Source organism: Cervus elaphus, chromosome 21, assembly GCF_910594005.1.
Source record: "Cervus elaphus chromosome 21, mCerEla1.1, whole genome shotgun sequence".
Lineage (NCBI taxonomy): Eukaryota > Metazoa > Chordata > Mammalia > Artiodactyla > Cervidae > Cervus > Cervus elaphus.
Window position 1 is genome coordinate 2,809,991 of NC_057835.1, and position 13,674 is coordinate 2,823,664.

A 13,674-nucleotide genomic window follows, 5' to 3' on the forward strand; every position below is an offset into this window, starting at 1 on the left:
CACTGATCTCCGCGTCCCTCTGGAGTTTTCAAAGGATGTGAGGCCTCTGGTCGCGATGAGGTGGGGAACTAGGTCTTTCTCTCTGGTCTCCACAGGGGATTCAGACATCCTTTCATCTTGGGAGATGCAAGACGAGCCTGCATTCAAGTCACTGCAGGCATATCCGGCCTTATTTCGAGTCAGGGCATCGCGGTGTCCATTCCACTTGAGGCCGCAAACTCAGGGTCCCTCTCACATATCTAGAGCTCAGAGAAGCCTCCTCTTGAGGTGCTTGTGGTAAGGTGGTATTCCTCTGGATTCGAAGCCAAGGACAAACCTCTCATCTCGAGTTGATTTTTGGTCCACGGAGCTCTTTCGTGTTGCTACAGTGACCTCAGGATCCCTCTAGCCTTGAAACAGTGTTCTTGGGCTTTCTCTGGAGTGCGATCAAGGAAATAAAGGCTCCTTTCCTGTTTGATGTGCAACACGGCATTGCTCTGCACGCAGTGCAGGCGAAACGGGCCTCATCTCGCAGCGAAGGGGAAGTCTCATTGTTTTTCTCGAGTTGCGGCGGGAACCTGGGGTATATTCTCGAGTTACGACGGGGATGGCCCTTCCACACACGTGTTTGTTCAGCGACGTCAGGACTCCTGCCTAGTTGCAAGGGACAACTCGGGATTCTCCTCGAGGCTTGGCAGGGCAATTGGGACGCCTCTCCAGCTGAGGCGGGAGACCAAGGGTCCCTCTCCACGTGCCACAGGAATCCTGGGACTCCTATCAAGTTTCACGAGGTGTCAGGCATCGTCTGCTTTGGAGGCAGTGATCTCCGCGTCCCTCTGGAGTTTTCAAAGGATGTGAGGCCTCCGGTCGCGATGAGGTGGGGAACTAGGTCTTTCTCTGTGGTCTCCACAGGGGATTCAGACAACCTTTCGTCTTGAGAGATGCAAGACGAGCCTGCATTCAAGTCATTGCAGGCATATCCGGCCTTATTTCTAGTCAGGGCATCGGGTGTCCATTCCACTTGAGGCCGCAAACTCAGGGTCCCTCTCACATACCTAGAGCTGAGAGAAGCCTCCTCTTGAGGTGCTTGTGGTAAGGTGGTATTCCTCTGGAGTCGAAGCCAGGGACTAACCTCTCATCTCGAGTTGATTTGGGGTCCACGGATCTCTTTTCTGTTGCTACAGTGACCTCAGGATCCCTCTAGCCTTGAAACAGTGTTCTTGGGCTTTCTCTGGAGTGCCATCAAGGAAATCAAGGCTCCTTTCCTGTGTGATGTGCAACACGGCATTGCTCTGCACGCAGTGCAGGGGAATCGGGCCTCATCTCGCGTCGAGGGGGAAGTCTCATGGTTTTTCTCGAGTTGCGGCTGGAACCTGGGCTATATTCTCGAGTTACGACGGGGATGGCCCTTCCACACACGTGTTTGTTCTGCGACGTCAGGACTCCTGCCTAGTTGCGAGGGACAACTCGGGATTCTCCTCGAGGCGTGGCAGGGAAATTGGGACGCCTCTCCAGCTGAGGCGGGAGACCAAGGGTCCCTTTCCACGTGCCACAGGAATCCTGGGACTCCTATCAAGTTTCACGAGGAGTCAGGCATCGTCTCCTTTGGAGGCACTGATCTCCGCGTCCCTCTGGAGTTTTCAAAGGATGTGAGGCCTCCGGTCGCCATGAGGTGGGGAACTAAGTCTTTCTCTGTGGTCTTCACAGGGGATTCAGACATCCTTTCGTCTTGCGAGATACAAGACGAGCCTGCATTCAAGTCACTGCAGGCATATCCGGCCTTACTTCGAGTCAGGGCATCGCGGTGTCCATTCCACTTGAGGCCGCAAACTCAGGGTCCCTCTCACATACCTAGAGCTCAGAGAAGCCTCCTCTTGAGGTGCTTGTGGTAAGGTGGTATTCCTCTGGAGTCGAAGCCAGGGACTAACCTCTCATCTCGAGTTGATTTTTTGTCCACGGAGATCTTTCGTGTTGCTACAGTGACCTCAGGATCCCTCTAGCCTTGAAACAGTGTTCTTGGGCTTTCTCTGGAGTGCCATCTAGGAAATCAAGGCTCCTTTCAAGTGTGATGTGCAACACCGCATTGCTCTGCACGCAGTGCACGGGAATCGGGCCTCATCTCGCGGCGAGGGGGAAGTCTCATGGTTTTTCTCGAGTTGCGGTGGAAACCTGGGGTATATTCTCGAGTTAGGACGGGGATGGCCCTTCAACACACGTGTTTGTTCAGCGACGTCAGAACTCCTGCCTAGTTGCGAGGGACAACTCGGGATTCTCCTCGAAGCTTGGCAGGGCAATTGGGACGCCTCTCCAGCTGAGGCGGGAGACCAAGGGTCCCTTTCTACGTGCCAAAGGAATCCTGGGACTCCTATCATGTTTCACGGGGAGTCAGGCATCGTCTCCTTTGGAGGCACTGATCTCCGCGTCCCTCTGGAGTTTTCAAAGGATGTGAGGCCTCTGGTCGCGATGAGGTGGGGAACTAGGTCTTTCTCTGTGGTCTCCACAAGGGATTCAGACATCCTTTCGTCTTGGGAGATGCAAGACGAGCCTGCATTCAAGTCAGTGCAGGCATATCCAGCCTTACTTCGAGTCAGGGCATCGCGGTGTCTATTCCACTTGAGGCCGCAAACTCAGGGTCCCTCTCACATACCTAGAGCTGAGAGAAGCTTCCTCTTGAGGTGCTTGTGGTAAGGTGGTATTCCTCTGGAGTCGAAGCCAGGGACTAACCTCTCATCTCGAGTTGATTTTTGGTCCACGGAGCTCTTTCGTGTTGCTACAGTGACCTCAGGATCCCTCTAGCCTTGAAACAGTGTTCTTGGGCTTTCTCTGGAGTGCCATCAAGGATATCAAGGCTTCTTTCCTGTGTGATGTGCAACACGGCATTGCTCTGCATGCAGTGCAGGGGAATCGGGCCTCATCTCGCGGCGAGGGGGAAGTCTCATTGTTTTTCTCGAGTTGCGGCGGGAACCTGGGGTATATTCTCGAGTTTCGACGGGGATGGCCCTTCCACACACGTGTTTGTTCAGCGACGTCAGGACTCCTGCCTAGTTGCGAGGGACAACTCGGGATTCTCCTCGAGACTTGGCAGGGCAATTGGGACGCCTCTCCAGCTGAGGCGGGAGACCAAGGGTCCCTTTCCACGTGCCACAGGAATCCTGGGACTCCTATCAAGTTTCACGAGGAGTCAGGCATCGTCTCCTTTGGAGGCACTGATCTCCGCGTCCCTCTGGAATTTTCAAAGGATGTGAGGCCTCCGGTCGCGATGAGGTGGGGAACTAGGTCTTTCTCTGTGGTCTCCACAAGGGATTCAGACAACCTTTCGTCTTGGGAGATGAAAGACGAGCCTGCATTCAAGTCACTGCAGGCATATCCGGCCTTATTTCTAGTCAGGGCATCGCGGTGTCCATTCCACTTGAGGCCGCAAACTCAGGGTCCCTCTCACATACCTAGAGCTCACAGAAGCCTCCTCTTGAGGTGCTTGTGGTAAGGTGGTATTCCTCTGCAGTCGAAGCCAGGGACTAACCTCTCATGTCGAGTTGATTTTTGGTCCACGGAGCTCTTTCGTGTTGCTACAGTGACCTCAGGATCCCTCTAGCCTTGAAACAGTGTTCTTGGGCTTTCTCTGGAGTGCCATCAAGGAAATCAAGGCTCCTTTCCTGTGTGATGTGCAACACGGCATTGCTCTGCTCGCAGTGCAGGGGAATCGGCCTCATCTCGCTGCGAGGGGGAAGTCTCATGGTTTTTCTCGAGTTGCGGCGGGAACCTGGAGTTTATTCTCGAGATACGACGGGGATGGCCCTTCCACACACCTGTTTGTTCAGCGACGTCAGGACTCCTGCCTAGTTGCGAGGGACAACTCGGGATTCTCCTCGAGGCTTGGCAGGGCAATTGGGACGCCTCTCCAGCTGAGGCGGGAGACCAAGGGTCCCTTTGCACGTGCCACAGGAATCCTGGGACTCCTATCAAGTTTCACGAGGAGTCAGGCATCGTCTCCTTTGGAGGCACTGATCTCCGCGTCCCTCTGGAGTTTTCAAAGGGTGTGAGGCCTCCGGTCGCGATGAGGTGGGAAACTAGGTCTTTCTCTGTGGTCTCCACAGGGGATTCAAACATCCTTTCGTCTTGGGAGATGCAAGACGAGCCAGCATTCAAGTCACTGCAGGCATATCCGGCCTTATTTCGAGTCAGGGCATCGCAGTGTCCATTCCACTTGAGGCCGCAAACTCAGGGTCCCTCTCACATACCTAGAGCTGAGAGAAGCCTCCTCTTGTGGTGATTGTGCTAAGGTGGTATTCCTCTGGAGTCGAAGCCAGGGACTAACCTCTCATCTCGAGTTGATTTGGGGTTCCCGGAGCTCTTTCGTGTTGCTACAGTGACCTCAGGATCCCTCTAGCCTTGAAACAGTGTTCTTGGGCTTTCTCTGCAGTGCCATCAAGGAAATCAAGGCTCCTTTCAAGTGTGATGTGCAACACCGCATTGCTCTGCACGCAGTGCAGGGGAATCGGGCCTCATCTCGCGGCGAGGGGGAAGTCTCATGGTTTTTCTCGAGTTGCGGTGGAAACCTGGGGTATATTCTCGAGTTACGACGGGGATGTCCCTTCCACACACGTGTTTGTTCAGCGACGTCAGGACTCCTGCCTAGTTGCGAGGGACAACTCGGGATTCTCCTCGAGGCTTGGCAGGGCAATTGGGACGCCTCTCCAGCTGAGGCGGGAGACCAAGGGTCCCTTTCTACGTGCCAAAGGAATCCTGGGACTCCCATCATGTTTCACGAGGAGTCAGGCATATTCTCCTTTGGAGGCACTGATCTCCGCGTCCCTCTGGAGTTTTCAAAGGATGTGAGGCCTCCGGTCGCGATGAGGTGGGGAACTAGGTCTTTCTCTGTGGTCTCCACAAGGGATTCAGACATCCTTTCGTCTTGGGAGATGCAAGACGAGCCTGCATTCAAGTCAGTGCAGGCATATCCAGCCTTACTTCGAGTCAGGGCATCGCGGTGTCTATTCCACTTGAGGCCGCAAACTCAGGGTCCCTCTCACATACCTAGAGCTGAGAGAAGCCTCCTCTTGAGGTGCTTGTGGTAAGGTGGTATTCCTCTGGAGTCGAAGCCAGGGACTAACCTCTCATCTCGAGTTGATTTTTGCTCCACGGAGCTCTTTCGTGTTGCTACAGTGACCTCAGGATCCCTCTAGCCTTGAAACAGTGTTCTTGGGCTTTCTCTGGAGTGCCATGAAGGATATCAAGGCTCCTTTCCTGTGTGATGTGCAACACGGCATTGCTCTGCACGCAGTGCAGGGGAATCGGGCCTCATCTCGCGGCGAGGGGGAAGTCTCATAGTTTTTCTCGAGTTGCGGCGGGAACCTGGGGTATATTCTCGAGTTACGACGGGGATGGCCCTTCCAAACACGTGTTTGTTCAGCGAAGTCAGGACTCCTGCCTAGTTGCGAGGGACAACTCGGGATTCTCCTCGAGGCTTGGCAGGGCAATTGGGACGCCTCTCCAGCTGAGGCGGGAGACCAAGGGTCCCTTTCCACGTGCCACAGGAATCCTGGGACTCCTATCAAGTTTCACGATGAGTCAGGCATCGTCTCCTTTGGAGGCACTGATCTCCGCATCCCTCTGGAGTTTTCAAAGGATGTGAGGCCTCCGGTCGCGATGAGGTGGGGAAATAGGTCTTTCTCTGTGGTGTCCACAGGGGATTCAGACAACCTTTCGTCTTGGGAGATGCAAGACGAGACTGCATTCAAGTCACTGCAGGCATATACGGCATTATTTCTAGTCAGGGCATCGCGGTGTCCATTCCACTTGAGGCTGCAAACTCAGGGTCCCTCTCACATACCTAGAGCTCAGAGAAGCCTCCTCTTGAGGTGCTTGTGGTAAGGTGGTATTCCTCTGGAGTCGAAGCCAGGGACTAACCTCTCATCTCGAGTTGATTTTTGGTCCACGGAGCTCTTTCGTGTTGCTACAGTGACCTTAGGATCCCTCTAGAATTGAAACAGTGTTCTTGGGCTTTCTCTGGAGTGCCATCAAGGAAATCAAGGTCCTTTCATGTGTGATGTGCAACACGGCATTGCTCTGCACGCAGTGCAGGGGAATCGGGCCTCATCTCGCGGCGAGGGGGAAGTCTCATGGTTCTTCTCAAATTGAGCTGGGAACCTGGGGTATATTCTCGAGTTACGTCGGGGATGGCCCTTCCACACACGTGTTTCTTCAGCGACGTCAGGACTCCTGCCTAGTTGCAAGGGACAACTCGGGATTCTCCTCGAGGCTTGGCAGGGCAATTGGGACGCCTCTCCAGCTGAGGCGGGAGACCAAGGCTCCCTTTCCACGTGCCACAGGAATCCTGGGACTCCTATCAAGTTTCACGAGGAGTCAGGCATCGTCTCCTTTGGAGGCACTGATCTCCACGTCCCTCTGGAGTTTTCAAAGGATGTGAGGCCTCCGGTCGCCATGAGGTGGGGAACTAGGTCTTTCTCTGTGGTCTCCACAGGGGATTCAGACATCCTTTCGTCTTGGGAGATGCAAGACGAGCCTGCATTCAAGTCACTGCAGGCATATCCGGGCTTATTTCGAGTCAGGGCATCGCGGTGTCCATTCCACTTGAGGCCGCAAACTCAGGGTCCCTCTCACATACCTAGAGCTGAGAGAAGCCTCCTCTTGAGGTGCTTGTGGTAAGGTGGTATTCCACTGGAGTCGAAGCCAGGGCCTAACCTCTCATCTCGAGTTGATTTCTGGTCTACGGAGTGCTTTCGTGTTGCTACAGTGACCTCAGGATCCCTCTAGCCTTGAAACAGTGTTCTTGGGCTTTCTCTGGAGTGCCATCAAGGAAATCAAGGCTCCTTTCCTGTGTGATGTGCAACACAGCATTGCTCTGCACGCAGTGCAGGGGAATCGGGCTTCATCTCGCGGCGAGGGGGAAGTCTCATGGTTTATCTCGAATTGCGGCGGGAACCTGGGCTATATTCTCGAGTTACGACGGGGATGGCCCTTCCACACACGTGTTTGTTCAGCGACATCAGGACTCCTTCCCAGTTGCGAGGGACAACTCGGGATTCTCCTCGAGGCTTGGCAGGGCAATTGGGACGCCTCTTCAGCTGAGGCGGGAAACCAAGGGTCCCTTTCCACGTGGCACAGTAATCCTGGGACTCCTATCAAGTTTCACGAGGAGTCACGCATCGTCTCCTTTGGAGGCACTGATCTCTGGGTCCCTCTGGAGTTTTCAAAGGATGTGAGGCCTCCGGTCGCGATGAGGTGGGGAACTAGGTCTTTCTCTGTGGTCTCCACAGGTTATTCAGGCATCCTTTCGTCTTGGGAGATGCAAGACGAGCCTGCATTCAAGTCACTGCAGGCATATCCGGCCTTATTTCGAGTCAGGGCATCGCGGTGTCCATTCCACTTGCGGTCGCAAACTCAGGGTCCCTCTCACATACCTAGAGCTGAGAGAAGCCTCCTCTTGAGGTGCTTGTGGTAAGGTGGTATTCCTCTGGAGTCGAAGCCAGGGCCTAACCTCTCATCTCGAGTTGATTTTTGGTCCACGGAGCTCTTTCGTGTTGCTACAGTGACCTCAGGATCCCTCTAGCCTTGAAACAGTGTTCTTGGGCCTTCTCTGGAGTGCCATCAAGGAAATCAAGGCTCCTTTCCTGTGTGATGTGCCACACGGCATTGCTCTGCATGCAGTGCAGGGGAATCGGGCCTCATCTTGCGGCAAGGGTGAAGTCTCATGGTTTTTCTCGAGTTGCGGCGGGAACCTGGGGTATATTCTCAAGTTACGACGGGGATGGCCCTTCCACACACGTGTTTGTTCAGCGACATCAGGACTCCTGCCTAGTTGCGAGGGACAACTCGGGATTCTCCTCGAGGCTTGGCAGGGCAATTGGGACGGCTCTCCAGCTGAGGCGGGAGACCCAGGGTCCCTTTCCACGTGCCACAGGAATCCTGGGACTCCTATCAAGTTTCACGAGGAGTCAGGCATCGTCTCCTTTGGAGGCACTGATCTCCGCGTCCCTCTGGAGTTTCCAAAGGATGTGAGGACTGCGGTCGCGATGAGGTGGGGAACTAGGTCTTTCTCTGTGGCCTCCACAGGGGATTCAGACATCCTTTCGTCTTGGGAGATGCAAGACGAGCCTGCATTCAAGTCACTGCAGGCATATCCGGCCTTATTTCGAGTCAGGGAATCGCGGTGTTCATTCCACTTGAGGCCGCAAACTCAGGGTCCCTCTCACATACCTAGAGCTGAGAGAAGCCTCCTCTTGAGGTGCTTGTGGTAAGGTGGTATTCCTCTGGAGTCGAAGCCAGGGCCTAACCTCTCATCTCGAGTTGATTTTTGGTCCACGGAGCTCTTTCGTGTTGCTACAGTGACCTCAGGATCCCTCTAGCCTTGAAACAGTGTTCTTGGGCTTTCTCTGGAGTGCCATCAAGGATATCAAGGCTTCTTTCCTGTGTGATGTGCAACACGGCATTGCTCTGCATGCAGTGCAGGGGAATCGGGCCTCATCTCGCGGCGAGGGGGAAGTCTCATTGTTTTTCTCGAGTTGCGGCGGGAACCTGGGGTATATTCTCGAGTTTCGACGGGGATGGCCCTTCCACACTCGTGTTTGTTCAGCGACGTCAGGACTCCTGCCTAGTTGCGAGGGACAACTCGGGATTCTCCTCGAGACTTGGCAGGGCAATTGGGACGCCTCTCCAGCTGAGGCGGGAGACCAAGGGTCCCTTTCCACGTGCCACAGGAATCCTGGGACTCCTATCAAGTTTCACGAGGAGTCAGGCATCGTCTCCTTTGGAGGCACTGATCTCCGCGTCCCTCTGGAATTTTCAAAGGATGTGAGGCCTCCGGTCGCGATGAGGTGGGGAACTAGGTCTTTCTCTGTGGTCTCCACAAGGGATTCAGACAACCTTTCGTCTTGGGAGATGAAAGACGAGCCTGCATTCAAGTCACTGCAGGCATATCCGGCCTTATTTCTAGTCAGGGCATCGCGGTGTCCATTCCACTTGAGGCCGCAAACTCAGGGTCCCTCTCACATACCTAGAGCTCACAGAAGCCTCCTCTTGAGGTGCTTGTGGTAAGGTGGTATTCCTCTGCAGTCGAAGCCAGGGACTAACCTCTCATGTCGAGTTGATTTTTTGTCCACGGAGCTCTTTCGTGTTGCTACAGTGACCTCAGGATCCCTCTAGCCTTGAAACAGTGTTCTTGGGCTTTCTCTGGAGTGCCATCAAGGAAATCAAGTCTCCTTTCCTGTGTGATGTGCAACACGGCATTGCTCTGCTCGCAGTGCAGGGGAATCGGCCTCATCTCGCTGCGAGGGGGAAGTCTCATGGTTTTTCTCGAGTTGCGGCGGGAACCTGGAGTTTATTCTCGAGATACGACGGGGATGGCCCTTCCACACACCTGTTTGTTCAGCGACGTCAGGACTCCTGACTAGTTTCGAGGGACAACTCGGGATTCTCCTCGAGGCTTGGCAGGGCAATTGGGACGCCTCTCCAGCTGAGGCGGGAGACCAAGGGTCCCTTTGCACGTGCCACAGGAATCCTGGGACTCCTATCAAGTTTCACGAGGAGTCAGGCATCGTCTCCTTTGGAGGCACTGATCTCCGCGTCCCTCTGGAGTTTTCAAAGGGTGTGAGGCCTCCGGTCGCGATGAGGTGGGAAACTAGGTCTTTCTCTGTGGTCTCCACAGGGGATTCAAACATCCTTTCGTCTTGGGAGATGCAAGACGAGCCAGCATTCAAGTCACTGCAGGCATATTCGGCCTTATTTCGAGTCAGGGCATCGCAGTGTCCATTCCACTTGAGGCCGCAAACTCAGGGTCCCTTTCACATACCTAGAGCTGAGAGAAGCCTCCTCTTGTGGTGATTGTGCTAAGGTGGTATTCCTCTGGAGTCGAAGCCAGGGACTAACCTCTCATCTCGAGTTGATTTGGGGTTCCCGGAGCTCTTTCGTGTTGCTACAGTGACCTCAGGATCCCTCTAGCCTTGAAACAGTGTTCTTGGGCTTTCTCTGCAGTGCCATCAAGGAAATCAAGGCTCCTTTCAAGTGTGATGTGCAACACCGCATTGCTCTGCACGCAGTGCAGGGGAATCGGGCCTCATCTCGCGGCGAGGGGGAAGTCTCATGGTTTTTCTCGAGTTGCGGTGGAAACCTGGGGTATATTCTCGAGTTACGACGGGGATGTCCCTTCCACACACGTGTTTGTTCAGCGACGTCAGGACTCCTGCCTAGTTGCGAGGGACGACTCGGGATTCTCCTCGAGGCTTGGCAGGGCAATTGGGACGCCTCTCCAGCTGAGGCGGGAGACCAAGGGTCCCTTTCTACGTGCCAAAGGAATCCTGGGACTCCCATCATGTTTCACGAGGAGTCAGGCATATTCTCCTTTGGAGGCACTGATCTCCGCGTCCCTCTGGAGTTTTCAAAGGATGTGAGGCCTCCGGTCGCGATGAGGTGGGGAACTAGGTCTTTCTCTGTGGTCTCCACAAGGGATTCAGACATCCTTTCGTCTTGGGAGATGCAAGACGAGCCTGCATTCAAGTCAGTGCAGGCATATCCAGCCTTACTTCGATTCAGGGCATCGGGGTGTCTATTCCACTTGAGGCCGCAAACTCAGGGTCCCTATCACATACCTAGAGCTGAGAGAAGCCTCCTCTTGAGGTGCTTGTGGTAAGGTGCTATTCCTCTGGAGTCGAAGACAGGGACTAACCTCTCATCTCGAGTTGATTTTTGCTCCACGGAGCTCTTTCGTGTTGCTACAGTGACCTCAGGATCCCTCTAGCCTTGAAACAGTGTTCTTGGGCTTTCTCTGGAGTGCCATCAAGGATATCAAGGCTCCTTTCCTGTGTGATGTGCAACACGGCATTGCTCTGCACGCAGTGCAGGGGAATCGGGCCTCATCTCGCGGCGAGGGGGAAGTCTCATTGTTTTTCTCGAGTTGCGGCGGGAACCTGGGGTATATTCTCGAGTTTCGACGGGGATGGCCCTTCCAAACACGTGTTTGTTCAGCGACGTCAGGACTCCTGCCTAGTTGCGAGGGACAACTCGGGATTCTCCTCGAGGCTTGGCAGGGCAATTGGGACGCCTCTCCAGCTGAGGCGGGAGACCAAGGGTCCCTTTCCACGTGCCACAGGAATCCTGGGACTCCTATCAAGTTTCACGATGAGTCAGGCATCGTCTCCTTTGGAGGCACTGATCTCCGCATCCCTCTGGAGTTTTCAAAGGATGTGAGGCCTCCGGTCGCGATGAGGTGGGGAAATAGGTCTTTCTCTGTGGTGTCCACAGGGGATTCAGACAACCTTTCGTCTTGGGAGATGCAAGACGAGACTGCATTCAAGTCACTGCAGGCATATACGGCATTATTTCTAGTCAGGGCATCGCGGTGTCCATTCCACTTGAGGCCGCAAACTCAGGGTCCCTCTCACATACCTAGAGCTCAGAGAAGCCTCCTCTTGACGTGCTTGTGGTAAGGTGGTATTCCTCTGGAGTCGAAGCCAGGGACTAACCTCTCATGTCGAGTTGATTTTTGGTCCACGGAGCTCTTTCGTGTTGCTACAGTGACCTTAGGATCCCTCTAGAATTGAAACAGTGTTCTTGGGCTTTCTCTGGAGTGCCATCAAGGAAATCAAGGTCCTTTCATGTGTGATGTGCAACACGGCATTGCTCTGCACGCAGTGCAGGGGAATCGGGCCTCATCTCGCGGCGAGGGGGAAGTCTCATGGTTCTTCTCAAATTGAGCTGGGAACCTGGGGTATATTCTCGAGTTACGACGGGGATGGCCCTTCCACACACGTGTTTCTTCAGCGACGTCAGGACTCCTGCCTAGTTGCAAGGGACAACTCGGAATTCTCCTCGAGGCTTGGCAGGGCAATTGGGACGCCTCTCCAGCTGAGGCGGGAGACCAAGGCTCCCTTTCCACGTGCCACAGGAATCCTGGGACTCCTATCAAATTTCACGAGGAGTCAGGCATCGTCTCCTTTGGAGGCACTGATCTCCACGTCCCTCTGGAGTTTTCAAAGGATGTGAGGCCTCCGGTCGCGATGAGGTAGGGAACTAGGTCTTTCTCTGTGGTCTCCACAGGGGATTCAGACATCCTTTCGTCTTGGGAGATGCAAGACGAGCCTGCATTCAAGTCACTGCAGGCATATCCGGGCTTATTTCGAGTCAGGGCATCGCGGTGTCCATTCCACTTGAGGCCGCAAACTCAGGGTCCCTCTCACATACCTAGAGCTGAGAGAAGCCTCCTCTTGAGGTGCTTGTGGTAAGGTGGTATTCCACTGGAGTCGAAGCCAGGGCCTAACCTCTCATCTCGAGTTGATTTCTGGTCTACGGAGTGCTTTCGTGTTGCTACAGTGACCTCAGGATCCCTCTAGCCTTGAAACAGTGTTCTTGGGCTTTCTCTGGAGTGCCATCAAGGAAATCAAGGCTCCTTTCCTGTGTGATGTGCAACACAGCATTGCTCTGCACGCAGTGCAGGGGAATCGGGCTTCATCTCGCGGCGAGGGGGAAGTCTCATGGTTTATCTCGAATTGCGGCGGGAACCTGGGCTATATTCTCGAGTTACGACGGGGATGGCCCTTCCACACACGTGTTTGTTCAGCGACATCAGGACTCCTTCCCAGTTGCGAGGGACAACTCGGGATTCTCCTCGAGGCTTGGCAGGGCAATTGGGACGCCTCTTCAGCTGAGGCGGGAAACCAAGGGTCCCTTTCCACGTGGCACAGTAATCCTGGGACTCCTATCAAGTTTCACGAGGAGTCACGCATCGTCTCCTTTGGAGGCACTGATCTCTGGGTCCCTCTGGAGTTTTCAAAGGATGTGAGGCCTCCGGTCGCGATGAGGTGGGGAACTAGGTCTTTCTCTGTGGTCTCCACAGGTTATTCAGGCATCCTTTCGTCTTGGGAGATGCAAGACGAGCCTGCATTCAAGTCACTGCAGGCATATCCGGCCTTATTTCGAGTCAGGGCATCGCGGTGTCCATTCCACTTGCGGTCGCAAACTCAGGGTCCCTCTCACATACCTAGAGCTGAGAGAAGCCTCCTCTTGAGGTGCTTGTGGTAAGGTGGTATTCCTCTGTAGTCGAAGCCAGGGCCTAACCTCTCATCTCGAGTTGATTTTTGGTCCACGGAGCTCTTTCGTGTTGCTACAGTGACCTCAGGATCCCTCTAGCCTTGAAACAGTGTTCTTGGGCCTTCTCTGGAGTGCCATCAAGGAAATCAAGGCTCCTTTCCTGTGTGATGTGCCACACGGCATTGCTCTGCATGCAGTGCAGGGGAATCGGGCCTCATCTTGCGGCAAGGGTGAAGTCTCATGGTTTTTCTCGAGTTGCGGCGGGAACCTGGGGTATATTCTCAAGTTACGACGGGGATGGCCCTTCCACACACGTGTTTGTTCAGCGACATCAGGACTCCTGCCTAGTTGCGAGGGACAACTCGGGATTCTCCTCGAGGCTTGGCAGGGCAATTGGGACGGCTCTCCAGCTGAGGCGGGAGACCCAGGGTCCCTTTCCACGTGCCACAGGAATCCTGGGACTCCTATCAAGTTTCACGAGGAGTCAGGCATCGTCTCCTTTGGAGGCACTGATCTCCGCGTCCCTCTGGAGTTTCCAAAGGATGTGAGGACTGCGGTCGCGATGAGGTGGGGAACTAGGTCTTTCTCTGTGGCCTCCACAGGGGATTCAGACATCCTTTCGTCTTGGGAGATGCAAGACGAGCCTGCATTCAA